This window comes from Coregonus clupeaformis, chromosome 20 (genome assembly GCF_020615455.1).
Source record: "Coregonus clupeaformis isolate EN_2021a chromosome 20, ASM2061545v1, whole genome shotgun sequence".
NCBI classification, from domain to species: Eukaryota; Metazoa; Chordata; class Actinopteri; order Salmoniformes; family Salmonidae; genus Coregonus; species Coregonus clupeaformis.
Genome location: NC_059211.1, coordinates 62,277,953 through 62,288,661, shown reverse-complemented (window position 1 = coordinate 62,288,661; position 10,709 = coordinate 62,277,953).

Here is a 10,709-nt window from a genome sequence, read left to right as displayed (position 1 = left end):
CTCCATTTCTTTATTTTTGCCCTCTTCTCTCTCTCACTGAGCTCATTGACACCCTTCTTCTTTCCAGTCTCTCTGTCTTTTTTCCATTTGACCCTTTCTTTCTCAAGGTACTTTCTTCTTCTGTCTGGGTCAGCATCACGACGTTCCCGATATCTCCTTGCTATCTCAGCTCCTTTTGATCTCATTCCTTGAAAAAGACGATTCAAAATGTTCCCTTACACACTTTTAATTGGCAGTCCCGGTAAACTGGGCTTGCATTATCAAACTAGGTTTGCTGATACCGATATCGCCAAAAAAATTGTCCATATTGTCCATTCTTACTATGTATAGCATGTACTGTTATAAAATGTGTGTAATAGCTGTTGTAATATGTGTAACATTATCAGTATGTGGCCTAAACTATGCACATGTCCTTCCTGTCATGAACCATGTCCAGCCTGTCATGGAAGGTTTGCTGACAGGGTGGACAATGACAGGGTGGACATTTTTGGCTAATGTTAGCATTTAATGAGCACATGGTGGACCTTCACTTAGCAACATACTACAGTTAGCAAGCTGACTGTGTTCTGTTTTACAAATATATTTCAAAGTTCTGATAGGTTTTTCTATCAATTGATATTTCACTATGACAGAGTGGACATGTTAAGCTTGACAACATCCAACTACACACATAATATGATGAAAATTATGAAACATAAGTGTAAATACTTACTCTGCAACTAGACACTGCTTCAGCCTTCATTGAAGAAAGACAAAATGCTCGTAGTGATGTCACTGAAAACATCAGTGGGTTTCTTAAAGGGGCAGTTACCCCATAATGACAGGTCTGCTGTCTGTCCTGTCTCCCTGTAGCGCTGTCTTAGGTGTCTCACAGTACGGACATTGCAATTTATTGCCCTGGCCACATCTGCAGTCCTCATGCCTCCTTGCAGCATGCCTAAGGCACGTTCACGCAGATGAGCAGGGACCCTGGGCATCTTTCTTCTGGTGTTTTTCAGAGTCAGTAGAAAGGCCTCTTTAGTGTCCTAAGTTTTCATAACTGTGACCTTAATTGCCTACCTTCTGTAAGCTATAAGTGTCTTAACGACCGTTCCACAGGTGCATGTTCATTAATTGTTTATGGTTCATTGAACAAGCATGGGGAAACAGTGTTTAAACCCTTTACAATGAAGATCTGTGAAGTTATTTTGATTTTTACGAATTATCTTTGAAAGACAGGGTCCTGAAAAAGAGACGTTTCTTTTGGCGTTTAGTTGGAGGTATCTGAAGGCCTCTCTGTTGTCTAGCTGGTATGTAATTTGAGGTTGTTGTTGTAGTTGGAGGTATCTGAAGGCCTCTCTGTTGTCTAGCTGGTATGTAATTTGAAGTTGTTGTTGTAGTTGGAGGTATCTGAAGGCCTCGCTGTTGTCTAGTTTGTATGTAATTTGTGGTACAGTGAAATCTTCCCTTGGTCCAGAATTCTCCAGTAGGTTATCCGTTTCTCAGACCAGCTGGAAATAAATATCTTAATATAATCTCTAGCTAGCTAGCTAACTATATCAGACGATTGTTGGATGGCTAACGTTAGCTAGTTGGAAGATAGTCGGCTAAAGATAAAACAGTACAAATGTGTTTTCTAGTAATCTCTCCTCCTTCAGGCTTCTTCTTCTGGATGGGTCTTGTTTGGCCAGTTTGTGTCAAATGCTGTCCATCAGAGGGTAGCTGTTTGGCTGTCTAGGCTGGCCATCAGAGGGTAGCTGTTTGGCTGTCTAGGCTGGCCATCAGAGGGTAGCTGTTTGGCTGTCTAGGCTGGCCATCAGAGGGTAGCTGTTTGGCTGTCTAGGTTGGCCATCAGAGGGTAGCTGTTTGGCTGTCTAGGTTGGCCATCAGAGGGTAGCTGTTTGGCTGTCTAGGCTGGCCATCAGAGGGTAGCTGTTTGGCTGTCTAGGTTGGCCATCAGAGGGTAGCTGTTTGGCTGTCTAGGTTGGCCATCAGAGGGTAGCTGTTTGGCTGTCTAGGCTGGCCATCAGAGGGTAGCTGTTTGGCTGTCTAGGTTGGCCATCAGAGGGTAGCTGTTTGGCTGTCTAGGTTGGCCATCAGAGGGTAGCTGTTTGGCTGTCTAGGCTGGCCATCAGAGGGTAGCTGTTTGGCTGTCTAGGTTGGCCATCAGAGGGTAGCTGTTTGGCTGTCTAGGCTGGCCATCAGAGGGTAGCTGTTTGGCTGTCTAGGTTGGCCATCAGAGGGTAGCTGTTTGGCTGTCTAGGTTGGCCATCAGAGGGTAGCTGTTTGGCTGTCTAGGCTGGCCATCAGAGGGTAGCTGTTTGGCTGTCTAGGTTGGCCATCAGAGGGTAGCTGTTTGGCTGTCTAGGCTGGCCATCAGAGGGTAGCTGTTTGGCTGTCTAGGCTGGCCATCAGAGGGTAGCTGTTTGGCTGTCTAGGTTGGCCATCAGAGGGTAGCTGTTTGGCTGTCTAGGTTGGCCATCAGAGGGTAGCTGTTTGGCTGTCTAGGTTGGCCATCAGAGGGTAGCTGGTTGGCTGTCTAGGTTGGCCATCAGAGGGTAGCTGTTTGGCTGTCTAGGTTGGCCATCAGAGGGTAGCTGTTTGGCTGTCTAGGTTGGCCATCAGAGGATAGCTGTTTGGCTGTCTAGGTTGGCCGTCAGAGGGTAGCTGTTTGGCTGTCTAGGTTGGCCGTCAGAGGGTAGCTGTTTGGCTGTCTAGGTTGGCCGTCAGAGGGTAGCTGTTTGGCTGTCTAGGTTGGCCGTCAGAGGGTAGCTGTTTGGCTGTCTAGGTTGGCCATCAGAGGGTAGCTGTTTGGCTGTCTAGGTTGGCCATCAGAGGATAGCTGTTTGGCTGTCTAGGTTGGCCATCAGAGGGTAGCTGTTTGGCTGTCTAGGCTGGCCATCAGAGGGTAGCTGTTTGGCTGTCTAGGTTGGCCATCAGAGGGTAGCTGTTTGGCTGTCTAGGTTGGCCATCAGAGGGTAGCTGTTTGGCTGTCTAGGTTGGCCATCAGAGGGTAGCTGTTTGGCTGTCTAGGTTGGCCATCAGAGGGTAGCTGTTTGGCTGTCTAGGTTGGCCATCAGAGGGTAGCTGTTTGGCTGTCTAGGTTGGCCATCAGAGGGTAGCTGTTTGGCTGTCTAGGTTGGCCATCAGAGGGTAGCTGTTTGGCTGTCTAGGTTGGCCATCAGAGGGTAGCTGTTTGGCTGTCTAGGTTGGCCATCAGAGGGTAGCTGTTTGGCTGTCTAGGCTGGCCATCAGAGGGTAGCTGTTTGGCTGTCTAGGTTGGCCATCAGAGGGTAGCTGTTTGGCTGTCTAGGCTGGCCATCAGAGGGTAGCTGTTTGGCTGTCTAGGCTGGCCATCAGAGGGTAGCTGTTTGGCTGTCTAGGCTGGCCATCAGAGGGTAGCTGTTTGGCTGTCTAGGCTGGCCATCAGAGGGTAGCTGTTTGGCTGTCTAGGCTGGCCATCAGAGGGTAGCTGTTTGGCTGTCTAGGTTGGCCATCAGAGGGTAGCTGTTTGGCTGTCTAGGCTGGCCATCAGAGGGTAGCTGTTTGGCTGTCTAGGTTGGCCATCAGAGGGTAGCTGTTTGGCTGTCTAGGTTGGCCATCAGAGGGTAGCTGTTTGGCTGTCTAGGTTGGCCATCAGAGGGTAGCTGGTTGGCTGTCTAGGTTGGCCATCAGAGGGTAGCTGTTTGGCTGTCTAGGTTGGCCATCAGAGGATAGCTGTTTGGCTGTCTAGGCTGGCCATCAGAGGGTAGCTGTTTGGCTGTCTAGGTTGGCCATCAGAGGGTAGCTGTTTGGCTGTCTAGGCTGGCCATCAGAGGGTAGCTGTTTGGCTGTCTAGGTTGGCCATCAGAGGGTAGCTGTTTGGCTGTCTAGGTTGGCCATCAGAGGGTAGCTGTTTGGCTGTCTAGGTTGGCCATCAGAGGGTAGCTGTTTGGCTGTCTAGGTTGGCCATCAGAGGGTAGCTGTTTGGCTGTCTAGGTTGGCCATCAGAGGATAGCTGTTTGGCTGTCTAGGTTGGCCATCAGAGGATAGCTGTTTGGCTGTCTAGGTTGGCCATCAGAGGGTAGCTGTTTGGCTGTCTAGGTTGGCCATCAGAGGGTAGCTGTTTGGCTGTCTAGGTTGGCCATCAGAGGGTAGCTGTTTGGCTGTCTAGGTTGGCCATCAGAGGGTAGCTGTTTGGCTGTCTAGGTTGGCCATCAGAGGATAGCTGTTTGGCTGTCTAGGTTGGCCATCAGAGGGTAGCTGTTTGGCTGTCTAGGCTGGCCATCAGAGGGTAGCTGTTTGGCTGTCTAGGTTGGCCATCAGAGGGTAGCTGTTTGGCTGTCTAGGTTGGCCATCAGAGGGTAGCTGTTTGGCTGTCTAGGTTGGCCATCAGAGGGTAGCTGTTTGGCTGTCTAGGCTGGCCATCAGAGGGTAGCTGGTTGGCTGTCTAGGTTGAACATCAGAGGGTAGCTGTTTGGCTGTCTAGGTTGGCCATCAGAGGGTAGCTGGTTGGCTGTCTAGGCTGGCCATCAGAGGGTAGCTGTTTGGCTGTCTAGGCTGGCCATCAGAGGGTAGCTGGTTGGCTGTCTAGGTTGGCCATCAGAGGGTAGCTGTTTGGCTGTCTAGGTTGGCCATCAGAGGGTAGCTGTTTGGCTGTCTAGGCTGGCCATCAGAGGGTAGCTGTTTGGCTGTCTAGGTTGGCCATCAGAGGGTAGCTGTTTGGCTGTCTAGGTTGGCCATCAGAGGGTAGCTGTTTGGCTGTCTGGGTTGGCCATCAGAGGGTAGCTGTTTGGCTGTCTGGGTTGGCCATCAGAGGGTAGCTGTTTGGCTGTCTAGGTTGGCCATCAGAGGGTAGCTGTTTGGCTGTCTAGGCTGGCCATCAGAGGGTAGCTGTTTGGCTGTCTAGGCTGGCCATCAGAGGGTAGCTGTTTGGCTGTCTAGGTTGGCCATCAGAGGGTAGCTGTTTGGCTGTCTAGGTTGGCCATCAGAGGGTAGCTGTTTGGCTGTCTAGGTTGGCCATCAGAGGGTAGCTGTTTGGCTGTCTAGGTTGGCCATCAGAGGGTAGCTGTTTGGCTGTCTAGGTTGGCCATCAGAGGGTAGCTGTTTGGCTGTCTAGGTTGGCCATCAGAGGGTAGCTGTTTGGCTGTCTAGGCTGGCCATCAGAGGGTAGCTGTTTGGCTGTCTAGGTTGGCCATCAGAGGGTAGCTGTTTGGCTGTCTAGGCTGGCCATCAGAGGGTAGCTGTTTGGCTGTCTAGGTTGGCCATCAGAGGGTAGCTGTTTGGCTGTCTAGGTTGGCCATCAGAGGGTAGCTGTTTGGCTGTCTAGGTTGGCCATCAGAGGGTAGCTGTTTGGCTGTCTAGGTTGGCCATCAGAGGGTAGCTGTTTGGCTGTCTAGGTTGGCCATCAGAGGGTAGCTGTTTGGCTGTCTAGGCTGGCCATCAGAGGGTAGCTGTTTGGCTGTCTAGGCTGGCCATCAGAGGGTAGCTGTTTGGCTGTCTAGGCTGGCCATCAGAGGGTAGCTGTTTGGCTGTCTAGGTTGGCCATCAGAGGGTAGCTGTTTGGCTGTCTAGGCTGGCCATCAGAGGGTAGCTGTTTGGCTGTCTAGGTTGGCCATCAGAGGGTAGCTGTTTGGCTGTCTAGGTTGGCCATCAGAGGGTAGCTGTTTGGCTGTCTAGGCTGGCCATCAGAGGGTAGCTGTTTGGCTGTCTAGGTTGGCCATCAGAGGGTAGCTGGTTGGCTGTCTAGGTTGGCCATCAGAGGGTAGCTGTTTGGCTGTCTAGGTTGGCCATCAGAGGGTAGCTGTTTGGCTGTCTAGGTTGGCCATCAGAGGGTAGCTGTTTGGCTGTCTAGGTTGGCCATCAGAGGGTAGCTGTTTGGCTGTCTAGGTTGGCCATCAGAGGGTAGCTGTTTGGCTGTCTAGGTTGGCCATCAGAGGGTAGCTGTTTGGCTGTCTAGGTTGGCCATCAGAGGGTAGCTGTTTGGCTGTCTAGGTTGGCCATCAGAGGGTAGCTGTTTGGCTGTCTAGGTTGGCCATCAGAGGGTAGCTGTTTGGCTGTCTAGGTTGGCCATCAGAGGGTAGCTGTTTGGCTGTCTAGGCTGGCCATCAGAGGGTAGCTGTTTGGCTGTCTAGGCTGGCCATCAGAGGGTAGCTGTTTGGCTGTCTAGGCTGGCCATCAGAGGGTAGCTGTTTGGCTGTCTAGGTTGGCCATCAGAGGGTAGCTGTTTGGCTGTCTAGGTTGGCCATCAGAGGGCAGCTGTTTGGCTGTCTAGGCTGGCCATCAGAGGGTAGCTGTTTGGCTGTCTAGGTTGGCCATCAGAGGGTAGCTGTTTGGCTGTCTGGGTTGTTTAGATTTTTGCTTTTGTTCCCCATGTTGTGTTTGTAATCCAGGGGTTTCCCACTTCTATGAGTGATTTGGAGTCTTCTTTATGAGCTATTGCTGTTTGGATCGGGATATTAAGAATTGTTCATTCCATTTCTTTCCAGTTTGAGTTATATTCCGGGATCAGTGTCTGTAGGTTTGATGAGCAGTAGTAGTGTTAGTTCCTCTGTGGAGATGGGAGAACCTTCCAGAAGGACAACCGTCTCTGCAGCACTACACCAATCAGGCCTTTATGGTAGAGTGGCCAGACGGAAACCACTCCTCAGTAAAAGGGCACGACAGCCCGCTTGGACTTTGCCAAAAGGCACGTAAAGGACTCTCAGACCATGAGAAACAAGATTCTCTGGTCTGATGAAACCAAGATTGAACTCTTTGGCCTGAATGCCAAGCGTCACATCTGGAAGAAACCTGGCACCATCCCTACGTTGAAGCATAGTGGTGGCAGCAACATGCTGTGGGGATGTTTTTCAGTGGCAGGGACCAGGAGACTGGTCAGGATCGAGGGAAAGATGAACGGAGCAAAGTACAGAGAGATCCTTGATGAAAACTTGCTCCAGAGCACTCAGGACCTCAGACTGGGGCGAAGGCTCACCTAACAGGACAACGACCCTAAGCACACAGCCAAGATAACGCAGGAGTGGCTTCGGGACAAGTCTCTGAATGTCCTTGAGTGGCCCAGCCAGAGCCCGTACTTGAACCCGATCGAACATCTCTGAAGAGACCTGAAAAGAGCTGTGCAGCGACGCTCCCCAGCCAACCTGACAGAGCTTGAGAGGATCTGCAGAGAAGAATGGGAGAAACTCCCCAAATACAGGTGTGCCAAGCATGTAGTGTCATAACCAGGAAGACTCGAGGCTGTAATCGCTGCCAAAGGTGCTTCAACAAAGTACTGAGTAAAGGGACTGAATAGTTAAGTAAATGTGATATCTCAGTTTTTTTCCATTATGGGGTATTGTTTGTAGATTGATGAGGGGAAAAAAACCTACTTAATCAATTTTAGAATAAGGCTGTAACGTAACACATTTTCAAAGATTCAAGGGGTCTGAATACTTTCCGAATGCAGTGTATATGTGTTAGATTAATTTGGATTTTAAGAATAATGACTAAAGTGTTTCACCCCAAACACAGTATAAATGTTAGAATTATCATGTAGTGTCAACCCACTAACAGAGGGGGCGGTACTAACCATTCAAGGGGGAAGGCGGAAACTGTTTAGAAAAGTCACCTAAAGGTGGGAGGAGTCAAGTCCAGGAGGTATAAAATCGTCTGTTTGTGTCATTTGCAGGAGAGCTCTCCTTGAATAAATTTACCGATAATTACTTGTGGATTGTGGACCTTGAATCATTGATGATTAAAACCAGAGCTTTACAACCTCTGGTAATGATTCAAGCTTAGGTTGAATTAGATAGAAATTCACGTGACAATATGTGTGGCGAGTGCGGGTGTGTTGGAAGATGCGGTGTGTTTGTAACAGTGTGATGAATGAGTAAGAAAAAATTATGCAATTGCCAAAGACCATGTTTGGCTGCGAGTTTGTGTTTTGTGTTTGTCTGCGTTGTGACAGAGCGAGTCTCTTCACTTTTGCGCAGAGATGGAACATATATTTGGAAAAAAATATATATATATACAGTGGGGAGAACAGGTATTTGATACACTGCCGATTTCGCAGGTTTTCCTACTTACAAAGCATGTAGAGGCCTGTAATTTGTATCATAGGTACACTTCAACAGTGAGAGACGGAATCTAAAACAAAAATCCAGAAAATCACATTGTATGATTTTTAAGTAATTCATTTGCATTTTATTGCATGACATAAGTATTTGATCACCTCCCAACCAGTAAGAATTATGGCTCTCACAGACCTGTTAGTTTTTCTTTAAGAAGCCCTCCTGTTCTCCACTCATTACCTGTATTAACTGTACCTGTTTGAACTCGTTACCTGTATAAAAGACACCTGTCCACACACTCAATCAAACAGACTCCAACCTCTCCCCAATGGCCAAGACCAGAGAGCTGTGTAAGGACATCAGGGATAAAATTGTAGACCTGCACAAGGCTGGGATGGGCTACAGGACAATAGGCAAGCAGCTTGGTGAGAAGTCAACAATTGTTGGTGCAATTATTAGAAAATAGAAGAAGTTCAAGATGATGGTCAATCACCCTCGGTCTGGGGCTCCATGCAAGATCTCACCTCGTGGGGCATCAATGATCATGAGGAAGGTGAGGGATCAGCCCAGAACTACACGGCAGGACCTGGTCAATGACCTGAAGAGAGCTGGGACCACAGTCTCAAAGAAAACCATTAGTAACACACTACGCCGTCATGGATTAAAATTCTGCAGCGCACGCAAGGTCCCCCTGCTCAAGCCAGCGCATGTCCAGGCCCATCTGAAGTTTGCCAATGACCATCTGGATGATCCAGAGGAGGAATGGGAGAAGGTCATGTGGTCTGATGAGACAAAAATAGAGCTTTTTGGTCTAAACTCCACTCGCCGTGTTTGGAGGAAGAAGAAGGATGAGTACAACCCCAAGAACACCATCCCAACCGTGAAGCATGGAGGTGGAAACATCATTCTTTGGGGATGCTTTTCTGCAAAGGGGACAGGACAACTGCACCGTATTGAGGGGAGGATGGATGGGTCCATGTATCGCGAGATCTTGGCCAACAACCTCCTTCCCTCAGTAAGAGCATTGAAGATGGGTCGTGGCTGGGTCTTCCAGCATGACAACGACCCGAAACACACAGCCAGGGCAACTAAGGAGTGGCTCCGTAAGAAGCATCTCAAGGTCCTGGAGAGGCCTAGCCAGTCTCCAGACCTGAACCCAATAGAAAATCTTTGGAGGGAGCTGAAAGTCCGTATTGCCCAGCTACAGCCCCGAAACCTGAAGGATCTGGAGAACGTCTGTATGGAGGAGTGGGCCAAAATCCCTGCTGCAGTGTGTGCAAACCTGGTCAAGACCTACAGGAAACGTATGATCTCTGTAATTGCAAACAAAGGTTTCTGTACCAAATATTAAGTTCTGCTTTTCTGATGTATCAAATACTTATGTCATGCAATAAAATGCTAATTAATTACTTTAAAATCATACAATGTGATTTTCAGGATTTTTGTTTTAGATTCCGTCTCTCACAGTTGAAGTGTACCTATGATACAAATTACAGACCTCTGCATGCTTTGTAAGTAGGAAAACCTGCAAAATCGGCAGTGTATCAAATACTTGTTCTCCCCACTGTATATATATAGTTTGTTTATTTTTTGTCCTATTATGATGGAACGGTGCCAACCGAGTGGCGCAGTGGTCTAAGGCACTGCATCTCAGCGCTTGAGGCGTCACTACAGACCCCCTGGTTCGATTCCAGGCTGTATCACAACCGGCCGTTATTGGGAGTCCCATAGGGCGGCACACAATTGGCCCAGCGTCGTCCGGGTTTGGCCGGTGTAGGCCGTCATTGTAAATAAGAATTTGTTCTTAACTGACTTGCCTAGTTAAATAAAGGTCAAATTAAAATAAAATCTATAAAAACCCTATACCCTAGACGCCCACCTGAGCGACCCACCCACTAAGGAGAAGTGCTTATCCGTTTTATAGGCCTAGCGCAAGTAGCCTACGCAGCCGAGACAGAAAGATGAACGCAGTCAGAGGTCCACTAAAGCAGCACTGCCCACTCAAGAGCGAGCAGGGTTGGTCAAAAGCCAAAGCCCCCTGGATGGGTGAGCATAATATACAAGGATTTTCTCAAAGCTGTTAATGAGAACCTTGACGACCTCGTACCTAGCCGGTGGGGATTCCGCTGGTACCCAGCTAGTGGCAGTGCTGGCAACACCGGCTGCAATAACCCATGGGGAGGAAGTCACACTCTAGGACAATCGGAGAGGGAGTGAGTCAGTTCCACATCAATAAGTTATCTTGCAAATCTAGTATCTAACAATAGGATGTAATTATTTCCTGGGCAGCGCTTTAACCTTTATTTAACTAGGCAAGTCAGTTAAGAACAAATTCTTATTTACAATGACGGCCTACACCAGCCAAACCCGGACGACGCTGGGCCAATTGTGCGCCGCCCTATGGGACTCACGGCCGGTTGTGATACAGCCTGGGTCTGTAGTGACGCCTCAAGCACTGAGATGCAGTGCCTTATATGCTACCCAGACCTCACGTGCAAGTTGATTTTGTCCCCCCCCAACCCACACCAGACGCGATCAGGACACGCAGGTTGAAATATCAAAACAAACTCTGAACCAATTATATTAATTTCATGACAGATCGAAAAGCATTAAACATTTATGGCAATTTAGCTAGCTAGCTTGCTGTTGCTAGCTAATTTGTCCTGGGATATAAACATTTGGTTGTTATTTTACCTGAAC